The following is an 18,733-nucleotide window of genomic DNA, read 5'->3' as shown; positions in this document are numbered from 1 at the left end:
TAAATATTTTTGTACCCCAAGAAGCCACACTCTCCACACATGCTGTTTGTGCAGTAAGCATGTTAAAGTAGTCAGCTGCCTTTATTGCCATTGACAAGTTTTCAGTGCTCTTTTGCTTTTATATTAAGATAGTCAGCTTTTAACAAGAGAAAATATATTCCAGTATATGGTGCATCAGAGAGCAGGCACTGGGAACTATAGGGCAGTACACATGCCAGATAGGATACCTTTACCTGGCAATGATGCCATGCCAAGACATCCTCAGCTGGGAATGACACCTACAAGAACAATAATCCCTAAGCAGAATTATCCCAGTGCAATGTCTAAGTTTCCCACACATGCTCCTAGGAATTGTAGTATTAATCCTAGGATTAGCCTTATAAGGGCTTCCACCCCATCACTCAAGTAAGCCAGGAGTTGGGAGAGGAGCAGAGGCATGAGCTCACCTAGCAGAGCAAAAGAGGACACAACTACAGTGAATAAAGAAGTCTGGCAGTTAGAAAGGATCACACTTTATTAAAGAGCTGGGCAGTTAATCCAAGTCTGTTTAAATAGGCCCAGACAGTCATAGTGGTTTGTATTTAATTTTACATTTTATGTATTTCGACCCTTCCATGTTACACTGCCTCGTTTTCAGATTTTTTTGTATAATAATTTTTTTTACTTTCTCGTATAGGGAAAGTATTGTAATCGTCCAAAGATTCAATGTCGAAATTTCAATGAATCTCCACGTTTTAGACATCCCTCACTTTTTTGTATACGAAGGGAAAGTATTGGAATCCTCAAAAATTCAATTTCAAGGTTTTGATGAATCTCGACATTATAGATCCGAAAATACCATTTTTGGAATTATGTCTGTGTGTCTATCTGTGTGTGCATGTAAACACGATAACCTGAAAACACATTCACTTAGGTCAACCAAATTTTGCATACAAGTATTAGGTACAAAACATATATTTCTATCAACTTTTGGTCTATTTAACCTTTAATTACCTTTTATTCATGAAGATGAAGAGTCCAATTTATTCAACTTTAATTTTATTATAATTGTTCAATATATTATTATTTGATTTGATTTGTTGTTAATGGTTCTTTAATGTACATAATATAAAAATATAATCATTGTCTTACAGTTTACTCCTCATATATCCATCCATATACGAGAAAGTCTAGGAGAGGCCACTCCATCCATCCATTATCCAACCCGCTATATCCTAACTACAGGGTCACGGGGGTCTGCTGGAGCCAATCCCAGCCAACACAGGGTGCAAGGCAGGAAACAATCCCCGGGCAGGGTGCCAGCCCACTGCAGGGCACGCACACACACACACACCAAGCACACACTAGGGACAATTTAGAATCGCCAATGCACCTAACCTGCATGTCTTTGGACTGTGGGAGGAAACCGGAGTACCTGGAGGAAACCCAAACAGACACGGGGAGAACATGCAAACTAGGAGAGACCACTAGCAATTTTTAAACTAGAGATTGCACTGACCAGGTGTCTTTTTGGGCTCTGGGAACCCTTCTGAGTGTCTCCATTTTGTCACAATGGCAACAGTTAAATGAGAAAGTTGTAACTTGACCCATCATTACAGATGGTGAAGCATTAAATGGGAGTTTTGGATTTACGTACTGTGTCATTTCCCTAAACACCACATAGGTTACAACTCCATCTGTATATTCTTTATATTCTGTCATCTTCTTTATTTTTTGATGGTAGCATAATATAAGTAGTATATGTGTGTAGTCTTTTTAATGGTTGTTATATTCCCACTATATTTTGTATATTATTAAGCTAGGAAGGCAGAAAAATCCAATGTAAAAACCTATTTTACAAATACAAAATGAATTTGTAGCTAAAACCCACTGAACCTATATATCTATGTTGTTTGTGCACTCAAGTGGAACCTGATGTACTGAGACCCCATTCTGAGTTGTTTCCTACTTTGCAAAAATAGCTCCAGTAACTGTGACTCTAAAGTACATTAAGCAGATTTGAAGATTTTATCCAGCATCCACAGAACCATGCCTAATTTGCGATTCCAAATTGGCCCTGTGTGAGTCTGGGTGAGTGCATGAGTAGCGCCCTTCTTTCTAATGCTGGCTCCTCCTTTGCGTTCATTGCTTTCAGAATAGTTTCCAGACCTCTGTGACCCTGAATTGGGTGAAGTGGGCTTTAAGAATGATACATATACAGTATATATGGGACCATGCATCTCAGTACCTTTCTAAAATTTACTGAAGTAATCTGTAATGTTTCTCTTGTGGCTGGTTGATGCTCCTGCACCTTATTGTTTATTCCTTCTGTTATGTTCATAATTTACCTGCCGTGACCATTGCTATTTAAAAGTAAGCTTGAATGATTAGTGATGGTCCTGATTTCAGAAGCATCATTTAGCAATCAGTTTTACATAAACTAGCAAAGATAAATTTAGAAATGTATCATTAATGTTTTATTTTGAATTTGTCTCCTGAAATAATTTCTTTTTTATTGAAGAAAATCACACATTGAACATTTTGCTTACCTTAGTGGTCTTCCTCAAGAACAAATTAATAATAATATCATTGGCTCTTCTTGAAACTGCCTCATTACTCTTTATGTCCTCTAAATATATTATACTGTAGGTTCAAGTTAAACTCTATATACATAAGAAACACTTTGCAAAATGTGTCAAATATGAAAGTAGCTTTCATGTCAGAAATGTTATTTTGAAATGGCCATATCAAGAAAGAAGGGAAAATCAAAACAGGTCTTTTCATGGTGTAACCTCCTAGAATACAGAAGTCAGTGTTTTTAAATGCCACTGACTTGACAGGCGAGTGAGATGCCTTCGGGACTATTTGCTCTTTTCCTTAGAAAGAATTTGCAAAAAACATTGGCCAATATATAAAAGCTTCTTTGTTCTTATCAACTTGTCTAAATTGAACATTTTAGAATAAGTTAAATATGTGGCCTTGATCCAGTTCCCTAAAGACTACAAATTGGAATGTAATATGTTTAATTTTAAACCAATAAATGCCATTGAAGCTGAAGGGATGTACAGGAAAATGAGTGACAGATTGCGACAAGGGAAGTGATGAAACAAATGAACATATTATTTAATAAAATCATTCCCATAAAGCACATAAACATATAATGAGTCTATCCAATTCAAATTTCCAATTCCAGCTTCAAATAATTAAGTAGTTTAAAAAATAAGCAATAAATGTTTATAAGTGGAGACGCACTTCATTAACTGAAATATTTTGTTAAGTAACTAATACTCAGTGCAAGACCGCTAAGTGAAATATCTGAATAAGGTACAAGCAGCAGTATTCTAATGGTGACTTCCGTAAAAAAATGCAGTTAGTTAGGAAAATGTTTTTAAAACTTTGAGTGCAAAAAAATGCAGTGTCTCAAAAAGTAAATGAAAAATCACATCAAATGAAACTTTTTGTAAAATTAGCGCAAGACCATGGGACCCATAAGAATTAACATTTGATATGATTAAAAACAGTTTATCTTAAACAGAAACATTAACTGGGATATTTTACTGACATTTTACATTGCAAACTCTGATAATACCATATGCTTTTAGTATACACAGAGAACTTTAAAAACTGAGGTTCTTGTATTTTAACTCTGAATAGAACTATATTTCAATTCAATTTTACTTTTTATTATGCTCTTTAAATAGTAGGAATTCACCGCGCCTTCACATATTCATGACTATAATCTGGTAGCAAATAAATATGAAATCTTACAGCATTTAAAAGCATAAGCACTTAATTTAGGGTAAACAAACAGTAAAATGTAAATGTCATATACCAATAAAGAAAATCATATCAATATAAATAATTAGTAATATAGCTGACATAAGAGAACAGGAGAAAAAAATGACAGTTGACAACATTCCTTAAGAAAATAAACCTTTTGGGTTCCACAGTTGTTTACTACAGGCAAAGAGACCATATGGGAATTAAATTATCATTTTCTTCTGGGTTCTGAAATTCCCTACTAATCTGTACTATTCTCTGCTCTCTTTTCCAGTTCTTCTGTGGAGGTGATCTGCGCCACTACCACCTGATCAAGGTACCATACTGCCCTCTGTGTTTATGGATTGAATTGCTGTTGTCCCAAATATCCAGATTACCACTATCATCTTCAATTTCTTCCAAGTGAAGCCTGAAAACCATGAGGGCTGATTTAGAACATCTATGTTAGGTAGAATGCGCAGTGGAGGCAGGACGGTATTTTGGCCTTGGAACCCCTGCAGATTTTGTTTTTTTTTTCCAACCTAACTGGAGTCTTCTTCTTTTGTTTGTTTGTTTGTTTTGTCCTCCTGGGGCCTCATTAATAAACAGTGCGTATGCACAAAAATGTTGCGTGTGCCCGTTTCCACACTCACATCATGATGTATAAAAATTAAACTTGCCGTAAAGCCACGCACATTTTCACGGCAGCTAAATCCTTGGTATACGCAACTTCTCAGCTCGGTTTTGCAAACTGGCAGCACCCAGCGTCAAAGCAGTGCTTTTGTTCCAGTGTGGTTTCTCTTTCTTTTTTAGATCCACATCCCTAACACGGCTTTATCAAATACACTGAAATTAACCGCATATCGTTTATTAGTTTAAGGCATCTGATTGTAATTAACCTGTAACAATATAATGGTCCATGGACTGGCCAAACTATTCCAAATACCATAACTCCTTTAGCATTGTTCCTCTCAATGCACCACTCAGAGTATTTATCCTACTGTGTCTGAGTGTGGAATCACAGCCCTACAGCAGCTGATAGGAAAGAGAATTATCGGGATATAGCATCAAGCAAAAGCTGCCTCAGCCATGAACACAGTCTATTGAACTGCTCCCATACAGCAAATGCTTCAGAGTCTTTCCAGTAGGGACTTCGCTGTTCAGAAACAGTTTCATCCCAAGAACTATAAACGCACTCAATCAGTCCATTAAGTGCTCCTTGTAGAACTGTTTGTACTTTTACCTCACTGTAAACTTGTGATACAGTTATAATATTGCACAACCTGAGCCACTTTATAAAGCGAAATGCAGCAAAATGTTTATTACATTATACAGATACAATTTTAACATAATTTAAATAATGTATATTGTTAATAATTTAATATATGAGGACACGGTGAACAGCGGTAGCGATGAGCTGGCGCCCCATTCAGGGATTGTTCCTGCCTCACTCTGTATGCTTGCTGGGGCTGGTGCAACACTGAATGGATAGAAGGATAGAATAATTAAATATGTACTATGAAGATATTTCAGTGTTCCTTTAAAGTTTTGAAGAATCTGCATTCTAAGCTTACAGATGGATTGGCATCTACTACAGAGCTGATTGTGTGGAGACTGGGTACTTGGAGACAGAAAAGCAAGGACAGGAATTGGGGGTTAGTACGTTTGAGAGAGACAGTACTGCTGCAGTAAATTATTTAATCTAAGGTCACGCATGGCGCAGCAAGCATCTTGCGGAAGGCAGGAACAATTTCTGGATAGAGCACCAGCTCGTCACTATCACTGCGCCATCAGGTTCTCATTATTAATAATATGCTTTAATTCCTATCATCATGAAAATGATATCAAGTATACATCTCAGTATTTAAATTATTCAGAGAGTTGTAATATCATGAATTTAATGAATTCTGTGTCCTGTTGGAGAAAGAGAACGCCCGTTTCAGAAGCGCGTGATTCACATACATAGAGCACATAGAACAACATATACAATACAAAGCATTTAACATGCTACTTTACTAGTTTCTCAAATACCATCGTAACTAAATTAAACAATTTTAAGATGAAGTTTATGACGTTCTACTTTAATGACAAAGTAAACTACATGATTAAAATGGAAATTTCGAGATTAAAGTTGACATTTCGAGCTTTTTTCCCCACCGTGTGTGTATTTTTTTTCTTTTCTCTGTACCCTAATAAGCTTTCATATGACACTCAGACGGTGGGCTATGATTCGCCTTTTCACGGTGACTTTGATACCTGACAACTTCTTTTTTATTTCGGGCACTATGTGACTTTCTGAACTTGAACTTTCAAGATTCTCCGACATGCTATGTTACTCGATCAACTTCCTTTTGTTGTTTATATCACTGTTTAAACCAACAAACAGTTTGTTTTTCCTTGCCTCCACTTGGTATTCGCAGAACACTAAGCTTAAGGGCTATTTATATTGATTTGCATATTCAAAGAGGCATAATTCTGGGAGGAGAAAGGGCGAGACAGCAGATGCTTGCATGTGCGTTATTTTTCACGCTGGCCGGGATTTATGTAGCGGAAGAATGTGGAAGTTGGCATACGCACAGATTTATGCATCTGGATTTTGTGCATGCGCACATTTCCGCTTTTGTCCGTACACCATGTTTTAGTGTGAATTCAGCTGGTTTGAACTAAAGTAAAATGAAAAGCTAGATACAAAATAATTCAAATGCTTGTAAAAAACATACCAGTGTCAATTGTTCTCAATATAAATGCATTAATAAACTCTTTTGTATTCAATACAGTGAAAACTTTAACTGTCATATATTTCTCAGGTATAAAAAGACGGGTTTTGGATCATACAATTCTATGAATGCTTAAGGATAAGCTGGCATCAAAGGTACGAAAAAAGTAATGTTTGGATCATCAGAGTCAGAAAGTGATATTATCCTTTTAGTGTCTGTAAGATTTCCACCAACTCATATGTTATTAATTAACACTGTTTTCTGATATAATTTGAATTGGTCATCTGAGTTCTTTTTGTCAATTTTATATCTTTTTTTTTGTTTCTCTTGAGTTCTCACAGAATTCATTTCTTATGTTATGTTTTAGTTAGGATGCTTTTTAAGTAAGTTCCAAATCTTTTGTTTCTTTCCTGATGCTAATTTGTTTTTCCCCCAAATACCTCCATTTTGTGAATTCATTGCCATGATGCAGTGACCTGCTGTTAGGATTGCAGTTTCTGCCATCTTGAGCCATGTCTCACTGGGTCAATGGTTTAAAGGTTGGCACAATTCACTTCCAAGTATTCAGGTTTACGAATTAAACACAAATTTGTGTGTGTTTGATTAGTATTCAGGGTTTTTTTTCTGCATTTAGACTTTAGGTTTCTGACATAACAACTTTGACTTTTGTGCATTGTTTCTGGGTTTGGCAAAAGATCAGACTGACCTTTAGATTACAGATTTTCTAGCTAGTTTCATGGCGTTTCAACTTCACCTTCATTTACTCAAACTTGCTTATTATCGTGTTTGGCCAAGTTAAGAAATGCTGGAGGTTCTGGAGGGTCTGGAACTGCCTAATTAACCATTAGGTTCACGTCTGTTGTTTGGAGGATCTTCCTATGGCCCATAACAAAAAGAAATTGAAGTACTCATTCTCGTTAAAGTCATAGAGTACAGTGTTGCTGCTTATTATTGCTCTTTAAACAAGCCTAATATTGAGACACACTGCTATTCAGTGTTCTCCGCAGTCCTTCCACCTTAGTGCTTACTACATGATGTTCAAATATCTAATCAGGAAAAGGTACCTGATGTTTCAATTTGTTTTAGCTTGTTTTATCCTTGAAATGACATGTTTCTGCTTTAGGCTGCCATGGTTCTTTACATGGATTACACGTTTTACTGTTTATTTAACTTTTGTGTTTTCAAAATTTGTTTTGTATATTTAGTTATTATTTTTTTGGTTTTGCTCTTCTATATTTATTTAATACTGTGCTATGTATTAATTATTGCATTTTGTTTCATTATGAATTTGCTTTGTTATTGTCAATTGCCCTGTCTCCTGTGTGTTAAACTCAAGGAGACAGGGCCACCTCATTTTGCACCTAGGGTACTGGCCCCAGCAACACTGAAGTTGTTGGTCTTTGAATCTTGATTTAGATTCGTGATTCTTTTACATCTGGATTTACTTGCATCAACCCTTGCTTTTGTTCTCAGGTATTTGTAATTATTTCTGGACTGGACTGGATTTGTTTGCCATTATGTTATATTTTTGCTCCTGCCTATTTTTGTAATAATTTTTTTTATTCTTTTGAATACATCTTTAAGTATATAGGTATCCATCAACTTAGGCATGCCACGTTCCGACAGGCTTATCAAGGAGACACAACCTGGAAGAGATTTAATCAGGCCTTTTGTGTGGGTTTTGTGAGGTCAGCTCCACTTTTTGAGATTGTTGTGGCAGGGATTGCTACGGCTACAGCAGGGTGGAAAGTTAGGACATAGCATTCAATTACCATAACTTGTATAATAAAGTTGCAATTTTAGGATCTGCACATAGTGTCTAAGTGTGTATGTGTCTTGAAAAGTTTGTGTGATGCTAGTCAGAAGTAAAGGTGGTGTGGCTTTTGTTTACAGATTATATATCCATGTATGACTTGATTTGCCTCCATTATACATACCTGTAGCTTGTTTACTGCATAGCACCGGATAGGTTCAGAAATCATATTTTAAATCAACAGTGTTCAGACAATGCTGAAGTGTTAAGGGGAGCTCTTAATTACCACCGGGTATTTTGCACACTGGGCAGAGCAATGTTGAAATGGCCATGATTTTTAAGGAACTTTGTATTTTTAATTTGTAGCATTTTAGTATTCCAAATGAACAAAGTTATAGTTTTGTCATATTTTAAGAATGATTTGTAAATTTACAAGGGGGCTTCGCTCGCCAACCCCCCCGGCCTGCGCTACACGCCAGCCACTTCACATCTCTGTTGCTCACGTATGTGGATTTCACTTTCACCAAACAACAAATCTTTTAATTCTCGTGGATACGCCTCTTCATTGTGAAGAAACACTACTTTTCCCTCATGGCAACATGAATTAGACGATCTACAAGTCTCCGATTTAAAATTTAAATCCAAACAATATAATTTGATCTCTTTTTGCTGTTCCGTTATTTCACTGAGTAATAATTTCTGTTTGTTTGCGCTAACGCGATCTTTACTATCATTTTTTTGAGACTTTCGAATTTTAGTACTCTCATTTTCTCTAACCTGCTCTGCATATGTATCTCGCCAACGTATTTGAATTCTTTACAATGTTCTACTTTTGTCATCTACTCTTTGTCTTTTATTTCCGGCCCCAGGCATGGTTAAATCTCTTGGCATAAAGTCTTGCAGAACATGAAAGTATTTTTCTGAAAAAGTCACATCTCGTCCCAGGCTAAAAAGTCTTGTCTCGTCCCAGGATTTTTTTATTATAATAGAGAGACATAACAATAATCTGCAAAAAACATATTGCAAAGGATATTCATTTTAACAGCGTTAATTCACCCAGCTAACATGAGATGAAGGCCTGAACAGCAGATAACATCTTGTTTAACACCTTCCATCAGGTTACTAATTTTAAATTTGAATAGGTGTTTGCGACATTGTGTGACTGCAATTCCTACATAAGAGAACTGTTGTGAGACAATGAGGGAGAACTGATTAAAATTAACTTCATGTGCAAGACAATTCACAGGATATAATATTATTCAAGCAAATTCTGAACTGTGAAATTTTGTGTAATTTTTTTAATACATGTGATATTTATGAAAATATGTGGCTCAGTAATATACAGTACTATCAACTGCATAAAAGTTTTTTTTCCAAATGCTTGAAACTTTTTACGAGACTTTGAGCTCATTCTAAAGGAGCTGATGTGCTTTTTATAGTCTAAGCTTGACAGTTATTATACTTCTTACAAGTGCAGGAGGTTTACAAATGATGTGCTGTTTCATTGAGGAAAGATTTTAACTATACATATGCAATCAAAAGTGAATGTGATTTGTTTTATGAAATATATCCTGTCATTGAGTGGAGCCCTGTGTGGTAAAGTGAGATCCATGGCTGTTTGACACCATTTTAAATAAATGAATAATAATCGCTGAACTTGCAGCTTAAGCAGAGAGTGATAGTGTGGCAAGAGCGGTTCCTGTGCATGATGCAGGCACAAGCATCCCTGCAGTTAAGTGCACAGGGGCAGAATCAACTGTGCCTGTAATTGATACTGAAAGCTGCTAATCACCACACCTGTGCCACGTCCCCAATTTTTAAGGAGAAGCGCAAGTGTGAGGGGGGAGAAAACAAAATGGAGCAAAAGAGAGCAATTGTGTGTGAGAGGAAGCAGACAGCATGTAGGATGAGAGGCCCAGGAGGAGTGCGTGTGGCCGACACTTGGTGCTGCAGTGTTGGATTGCTCTTCCTGAGCATTACAGAGAACTTGAGTGACCAGGAGTTGTGCCTCCCGCCATTTAACTCAGGAAAGGCAGTGGGAGCTGGCGACAGAGATTCAGAAAGGGAGCCTTTCTGTGTCCATGGAAGGGAAGGACCCGAGCCTGGGTCCAGATCGGGACCTCTGCAGTGAACCATGGAAACGGCAGGGACCCGGACCTGATGACCACGTAGATGGAAGGCTGTGCCTGTCAAGTAGTCGTCTCCTCAGTTGCTAGCACTGTTAGGGCTAAGATGAGGAGACAGTGGTTTTGAAGGGTTGCGCCAAGGCTCATTTTTAGTGGTTAGATTCCTGCCAGCCATTTTAACCTCACTTTTATTAAAAGTATTTATTGGCAATTTTAACCTCCACAATTTACACCTTGTTTTTATGGATTATTTATTTATGAACTTGGAGACCTGCACTTTGGACACTGTTTTGATGTTTATTATTTAATAAAAGCACTGCACACTTTACACCTTCCCCTTGCTCCGTGTGTGATTTGTCCTCATCTGCCAGCTCATTCGGTTATGTTATCGACGGTGTTGGGATCAAGAGGCTCCCAAAACAGGAAGAGGGAACATGGAGCAGGTCCTGCACCATCACACCCTGCTGCAGCAGGTTGTGCAACCAAATCCATTTTTCATAGGATTGACATTGGTCAATGTCTCATCTGTCATGTAAGGAATAATGAAGCCTGGCCTATTCTATGTGCAACTGTTATAGACCACAAAGCACTACAGTGGGTAGTGGTCAACACTAAATATTACTGGCACCATTCTGTTCTGACATAACGATATGCAGTATTTGGCTGATGTCTTTATCCAAGGTAAACTATTAGATCAGAATGCATTACACTAAGCTACCTGTGTAACCAAACACATATATCACATTCTGAATTACAAAGGTAGACAGCATTATTAAAGTGCTCTGCCATTCTCCTCTGTCCTATATTCTAGAAAGTGATACAGGAACATTCATACTCACACCATTAGATGTATGGACAGTTTGTATCTAGAAGTCATAAGGTTGCTCAACAACCACACATATTGATATCCCTGTGAGTGTTTTTTGTATTTTCATTTCCATTTACTTATTTGGCTGACACCTTTATTCAGGACAATTTACAACAATTATGATAAAATTGGTTACATTTCTTTTGGTTTTCCAAGCCAAGGCAGGCCAAGTGACTTGCTAATGTTCACACAGTATCAGTAGCAGGATTTGAACCCACAACATCAGGGTTTGAAGTCCAAAGCCTTAACCATAATACCACGCTGCCTGCTGTGTATGCATCGTCTGATGTTCCAGTTAATGTAGAGTGTATTCTCTGTTGTCGGTGTTTACTTGCTGTCACTTAGGGTGGACAACAATTTCAATGGCCACAATTATGGTTGAAACACATTAGTTTAGCCAGACAAACCTCTTCATAACTTCCCACATTGAAAGCAGTAACAGGATATGCAATGCTTTTGCATAGCATATTTAAGGTGCCTAGAAAAAGTATCCACTGCCTTGGACGTTTTTATTTTTTATTATTATATAACATTGAATCACAATGGATTTAATTTTTATTTTACATTGATCAACGGAAAAACAAAGTGAAAACAGATCTCTGAAAGGTGGTCTAAATTAATTACAAATGTAAAACACAAATTAATTAATCTCATAAGTATTCATCCCTATAATATGACACATCTAAATCACCAGTAGTGCAGCCAGTTGGTTTAAAAGTCACATAATTAGTTCAATGCAGATAACATGTCTGCTGTTTCAGTTGACTGTAGTATAAATACACCTTAACTGAAAGGTCCAACTTGTGATGAGTCATGGCCTGACCTAAACAATGAAGACAAGAAAAGACGCTCCAAGTAAATCCATGAAAAGGTGATTGAAAAACAGGGGATGGAGACCAAAAAATATCCAAGTGGGTGAAAACTGTTTGGAGTCCAATTAAAACAATAATTAAGAAATGGAAAGAGTTTGGCACAGCTGTAGCTTTGCCTGGATGGGACTCTTCACTAAAAAAGAGTGATTGATCATGCAAGAAGAAAACCAGTGAAGGAAAACAGCAACAGACCTATGAGAACTCTAGAGAGACTTTGCATACAATAACTGTTGCCTGAGCGCTTCACCAGTCACAGTTTTACGGGACAGTGGCAAAGAGAAAGCCACTGTAAAAAAATATTTCTCAGAAAGTTTGCCAAAAGGCATATGGGCAACCTTGAACTCAGCTAGGAGCTTCTATGGTCTGATGAGAACAAAATTAAGTCCTTTTTGCCACCAGACTAAACTCCATGTAAACGAAACACTGCACATTATCAAAACACACCATTCCCACTGTGAAGCATGGTGGTGGCAGCATCATGATATGGGGATCTCTTTATAAGGCTCTGGAAGACTTGTGAGGATTAAAAGGAATGCAACAAAATAAATGTAAATCCTGGAGACAAACCTGATGCAGCATGCAAGCAACCTGAATCTTGGGAGAAGATTTGTTTTCCAGAAAGACATCAATCCCAAGAATAAAGTCAATGCTACACAGGAGTTTCTTAAAAACCACAATATTAATATCCTGGAATGGCTGAGTCAGAGTTCAGATCTCAGTCTAACTGAGAATTTGTAGCTGGGCTTGACAGAGGATGTCCACTCGTGATCCTCATACAGCATGACATGGAGGGAAAGTGAAGTGTCCCAATGTGCAAAGCTGATAGAGACCTGTGAACACAAAGTGAAGGCAGTCATTGCTACCAAAGGTGCATCTACTAAAAACTGACTTGAAGAGGATGAATGAATTTAGACCAGTTTGCAGAGATCTGTTTTCGCTTTGACATTCATTTTGATCAGTGTCAAAAAAGCCAAATTAAATCCACTTCGTTGTATAACAATAAAATGTGAAAACTTCCAAGGGGATTAATACTTTTTTAAGCACTGTAGCTGCTTTTAATTTTGGTAAACATGTCATGATTCTTATTCAGAATGTGCTCTTTGTCATAAATCTCTTCACTAATAATTTTTCGTACGGTGGTCTATAGTGTGGTTTAAAATGTTGAAACAACTGCTGTCAAATATTGTCATATTTTCTTGTTGTTTTTTGGTTTAGCCACAAAAGAGAAGCAAACCCTGTACTGAATGGCGCCACTTTTTTTTTTTTTTTAACCAATTGCTGAATTGTGCATTTTCAAGGACCCCAATGGGATAATGTTTCGTGAATTCCTCACATGTGTATTTGAAGGAGCCTTTACAAACCTATACTTCCAGGATAGAAATACATCGTTCCTATAAATATAGCATGACAGAACTACAGAGCTAGCCAACTTCACCTGAACACCATGACGGAGCTCCTTACCATTCACTGGGCTACTTGTTCATGTGCCACCTTGTACTTACTCATCTTACCCTGATTAGCTTAGCACTTCACACAGTAATATAGAAAATGGCTTTACATTCACAGATTACTGTGAATTTTCACATGTGTAAAGACAACAACAACAACATTTATATCTATAGCACATTTTCATAAAAACAATGTAGCTCAAAGTGTTTTGTGACAAGAGTCACAAAAACTGGAGACAAAATTTGTTAAATTATATTCCTTGTCTTCTGCTCTTTGCCTTGTTTTATTCTTCTCACAGCCTGTGTTCTGAGTCTTGGATAGGTTGAAATGGTGATCAGTAACTGCAGCTAGCCTTGGTGGCAGATATTTTCAGTTTTAGTGTTTCTGAAAACTGGGTTCAGAGAATGGATAAGCATAGCCTGAATGCAAGTATGAATCTGGCCTTAGTGATTAACATGATCTGAACATTTGAATGCTACATTTATCTCAAGCAAACATTCTGTAACATTTTACAGGGAGACATATGCGTATGAAAGACTGGAAAGTGAAATGAGAGATGACATCAGAGAGCATGTCCTGGTAATTTTAGGTTCCCAGACTTCCTTCCTTTAAATGGAGAATGTGAACCTTCTCATAGACCAAGCCAAATGATATCTATCAGAGTGTTTGTGTATTCTAAATGGATCATTCTTTGAAGAGATATTAAGCACACATCCCCAGACTCAAGCTTAATGCTGATATTTCTTAGTGCAAAGCTGAACTGGCTGATTTTTTCTGTTTACTTTTGATTTAATAAAAGGGTTATAAAGTGATCAGGAATCATATGCCAATAGGAAATGGGATGTCATCTACATTTTTTATTTGAGATTTTTATGCCTTTAACTACACCTTAGCCATTTTACCATATTACCCCAGATTTGTGCTTTGAATGCGGTGTGGTTTTATATAAACTGGCATATAGATAGATAGATAGATAGATAGATAGATAGATAGATAGATAGATAGATAGATAGATAGATAGATAGATAGATAGATAGATAGATAGATACTTTATTAATCCCAAGGGAAAATTCACAAAGAAAAAATATAATCCAAAAAATATTATCTGTACATAAACATTTGAACAAGCAAAATCAAATACTAGAGTGAAAAATAATTTTGATGACGTCCCTACACGCATTCAGTACATTTCTGTATACCATTGAAAGAATTTATGAAAAAGATCCAGATTGTAAAAGGAATATACAAATAAAAGAATACAAACCTATCGTAACATTGTTAGCTCTGTCTAACCTAATTCAGAGTCACCAGGGGTCAGGAACTGGCCCGGAATAGAATGCCCAACCAATGCAGGGCCAATTCACACATACACCCACACAGAGCCAGTTTAAAGCTGACATTTAAATTATGTCCTCAAATGAAAACAATTCACTTTCTTTTATTAATGCAACAGTTATATTACTGTTTAAAGACTTCAAAGATCTGATACAAATCCAACGTGCTATACATCAATAAAAACAAGTTATCAAAAGCCTTATCACTTTAAAGAGATAAAAGAGAAGTTTATTCATAGAATTAAACTATGGAGCTCATTGTGATATGCAGAAACATGTGAGCCTGAGTGCTAATTTCTGACCACATGCTGATGGTAGTGATTTTTGAATTTGCTGGGCAGTTCAGCTAGTAAGGCAGCTTATGAAATGACACAAAATGGACAGCATTTCTTGGTTTTCTTGGGAGAGAAAGTTTAAGGAAGAAGGGATTCATGGTTATTTTACACTTGCTATGAGAGCTACTGTAACTCAGCACCTAATGAAGCTTTAATTCATACTGATGATAATAAATATAACAGCTATCCAATAAGTGCGGATCTCTCAAAGAAACATCAGCCAGTGTTCTATCCACCAGTCTTTTTGCATTATGGTGCCTAAGACAGTGAAGTCCATCCCAACGTTATAAATAACTAAGACTGCAGTAAAAATGCTACAAAATAATTCATAACAATAAAATTACATTTTAATTAAAATAACTAATGGAAGATTCAGAGTTGAAGGCACAAGAAACAAGTAACGACTGCTCAACCTCAAAAACTGATACAGAGAAACACCTAAAAAAATTAATAATGAACTCATTTATAACAGGGATTTTTTCTTTTTCTAATAATTTTTCATGTAGTCGTCTGTCATTAAAATGGTTGGACAAATGTTGTCATATTTGCACATTGTTTAACACTGTATCCACAAGAGTGAAGCACATTCTATATAAGATCTATATTTGAACAGTCCTTTCTGCAGGGCTGGCTCAAGGGTACATGGTGGCCCTAGGCGGAATTGGGTGCAAGCGCCCATGTTTCATACATGATATCAAAGAGAGAGTCCCACTTGGAGATCATTGTACTTGTGACTGCATGTTAAATCATTGGCTATGGTTCAATGGGGTGGGTTATCTTGCCAACTGCCACGTTCACAACTGCATCTGAAGATCGGTGCCATCATTTTCACATGTGAACTTGAAGACCAGGAGGAGGGCTCTCCTGGGAAATAACCACACTCGTGATGGGATCTGGCACCACACAAGTCAACACGCCCCTGAGGCCAGTATCTACTCGGTCAATGTCTAGCATCGACTCTGACCTTCTGTATTACAGACTACTTGCTTAAGATAATTAGAGCCTCCATATCAGGAACCCTGACCCTTTATTTTTCCCTACCAAGCTATCAAATTTTAATAATGACTTACTTTTTCCTGATTAGCTTAGCATTTCCTAGAGTAATATAATAAAGCTTTATTACAAGGACCATGGTCTCTAAAATGAGGGGAAATTTAATTACATATTTTTCCCATGTCCTTAGAGATTTTTCTAGGAGATTTTTCCCACTTCCCAAATTCTTGTGTGTGAAGTTAATTGGCAACTTGAACTTGGCCCACAATGAGTGAGTGTGGGTGTGTGCATGAGTGGGCCTTGTGATGAACTGGAGTGTGTCAGGACAGGCAGAAGCCTCCTATGAACTAAAAATTAGATTAAGGTAGTTCACTAAATGATTTGGTTGAAGAAAATGTTACAGGAAAAACACAACATAATTTCATGCTCCCTTAAATTTAAATGTACATATCTTTGGACATTGAAGTAAGAACTTCATTGTACTCTGTACATGTTGTAATAAACTTGAACTTGAATTTAGTTTCTGAAGTCTTAAAAACAGTTAAGTCATAGTTCTGTAACAACTGTAGACAAAAGAAGGCACTGCTTTTTGAACAAGTGATGTGCAGAATTTTGGCATTTCACTCACATAAAATATAACAGAAATGACTGTGATGACATGGCGCTAAGTACGCATGGCCTCTTGTTTTCTGCTGCAAATAGGCTTTCCTCTGATTGGTCACCTGTTTTAATTTTCACCAACACACACAGAGATCACAGAAAAGGTGGTGAACAACAACCATCTTGTTTACTGCACCACACAGGTGCTTATTGTGTGTTGGAAAGGCATGATTTGCCTGATTTGCCTTTCTGCATATACTGTATATTTTAATTACACTTTTAGAAAATAAGAAACTAATTATGCTCAAACTAATAAATAAATCCTTCGACTTGGTTTTCTCTGTCATGTTTAAATGAAATCTGTCAGCAACAATTTCAAGTATACACTCATAACATGATTTTCCCCAAACTACTCAGTCCATTTCAGGTTTATGAAGGGCAGCAGCCTATTGTGGCAGAAACAAACCCTTTATGAATTGCCAGCCTAATACAGGAGCCTCACATGCAAAGACCAGAGGGCAAACTAGAATATCAACTTAAAGACCTAACACATGTGACTTTCAGATATTGGAAGCAAATTAGTGCATCCAAAGAAGAATTTACACAGACATGGGGAAAATGTGCAGACTTCACACAAACCACAACACTGAGCACTGAATTTTAATTCAGGCCGATGAATAGATGATACAGAAGTACTGACCACTGCCCTGCAGTGCTGCCCACATATATTGTGACTATGTTAATTTGCTATCTTCCCTTTATTAATTTCCCAGCATTCCTTTGATATCTCTCCATTTAAGAGTCTAAAAAGACAGACTAAAACAAATTATGTTATTACAGCATGTCAGCTGAAATCTTTTTAGTTCCCAGCTAGGATGTCACCATAACCTTAATGCTTATCTAGCCCTCCTATGCAATTCCAAAGAACAAGCCATCATCCTATTGACTTATACTAATAGAGTATGTTTTTATCTTGAGAGGCTTTGTCTTTTTTAATTTTATGCCCTGTGTCATCACTGCATCTGATGCAGGTGGCATCCTCTAGGCCAGGGGTCCTCAATCACAGTCCTGGAGGGCTGCAGGTTTTTGTTCTAACCCGGTTGCTTAATTAGAAAGCAATTCTTGTCAATAATTTAATTTCATGGCTTGTCTGCTATGTCAGGTAATTCTCATATCCTAGATTGTTTTCCCTTTTCTAAGGATATCATCCAAATGATTTGAAGTCTAAAACAAATGAGTTATTTTCTTGTTCTTCCCTTTTTTCTCTTCACTTTCCTTCCAAGTATTTAATTAAACCCAATAGTGCACGATAAATACACACAGGTGTAAATGGAAACAAGCTAAATGGAGAAATGTGGGTCTCTTTTGTCATTTGCATGTTATTGCTAATTAGGAGCAATTAAAAACCAAGAATACAGCTGTATAAGACTAAAATAAGCAATAAGGGTTCAAAATTTTAACGAGAAAGACAACTAAAGTGAAGCAGAAATGTTACTTGAGCAATAAGTGCATCTTATTAAGCAACTGGGATGGAGCAAAATCCTGCAGCCATTGTGGCCCTCCAGGACCGTGATTGAGGATCCCTGCTCTAGGCCATCATCTTGAAACATAATAAAGAACAAAATGGGTAAACAAAGGTATAATATTCAGGAAATGATTTCTTATTAATAAGTCACATCTTCACAGTAAGTCAAACTTTAAAACATGGTCATCATTGTTTATTTTAAGTGTCAGAGAACACACTGAAATTTGTTTATGTTCTTGCCTGGGGAAGACGGGGCAGGTTGTCTCAGGGGTATGTTGTCTCAAGGGTCGTCTAGCAAAAGTTATTACAGCGTTTCTCAACCTTTAAGTATTTGCGACCCGAGTTTTCATAACAGTTTTAATCGTGCCCCCCTAACATTTTTTTGAAACCCTAATAAAATTTATTCCTATATTTTTTGCTGCT

This window comes from Erpetoichthys calabaricus, chromosome 2 (genome assembly GCF_900747795.2).
Source record: "Erpetoichthys calabaricus chromosome 2, fErpCal1.3, whole genome shotgun sequence".
Classification (NCBI taxonomy): Eukaryota; Metazoa; Chordata; class Cladistia; order Polypteriformes; family Polypteridae; genus Erpetoichthys; species Erpetoichthys calabaricus.
The sequence above is the reverse complement of the archived record's forward strand: the minus strand, read 5'-3'. Positions refer to the sequence as shown.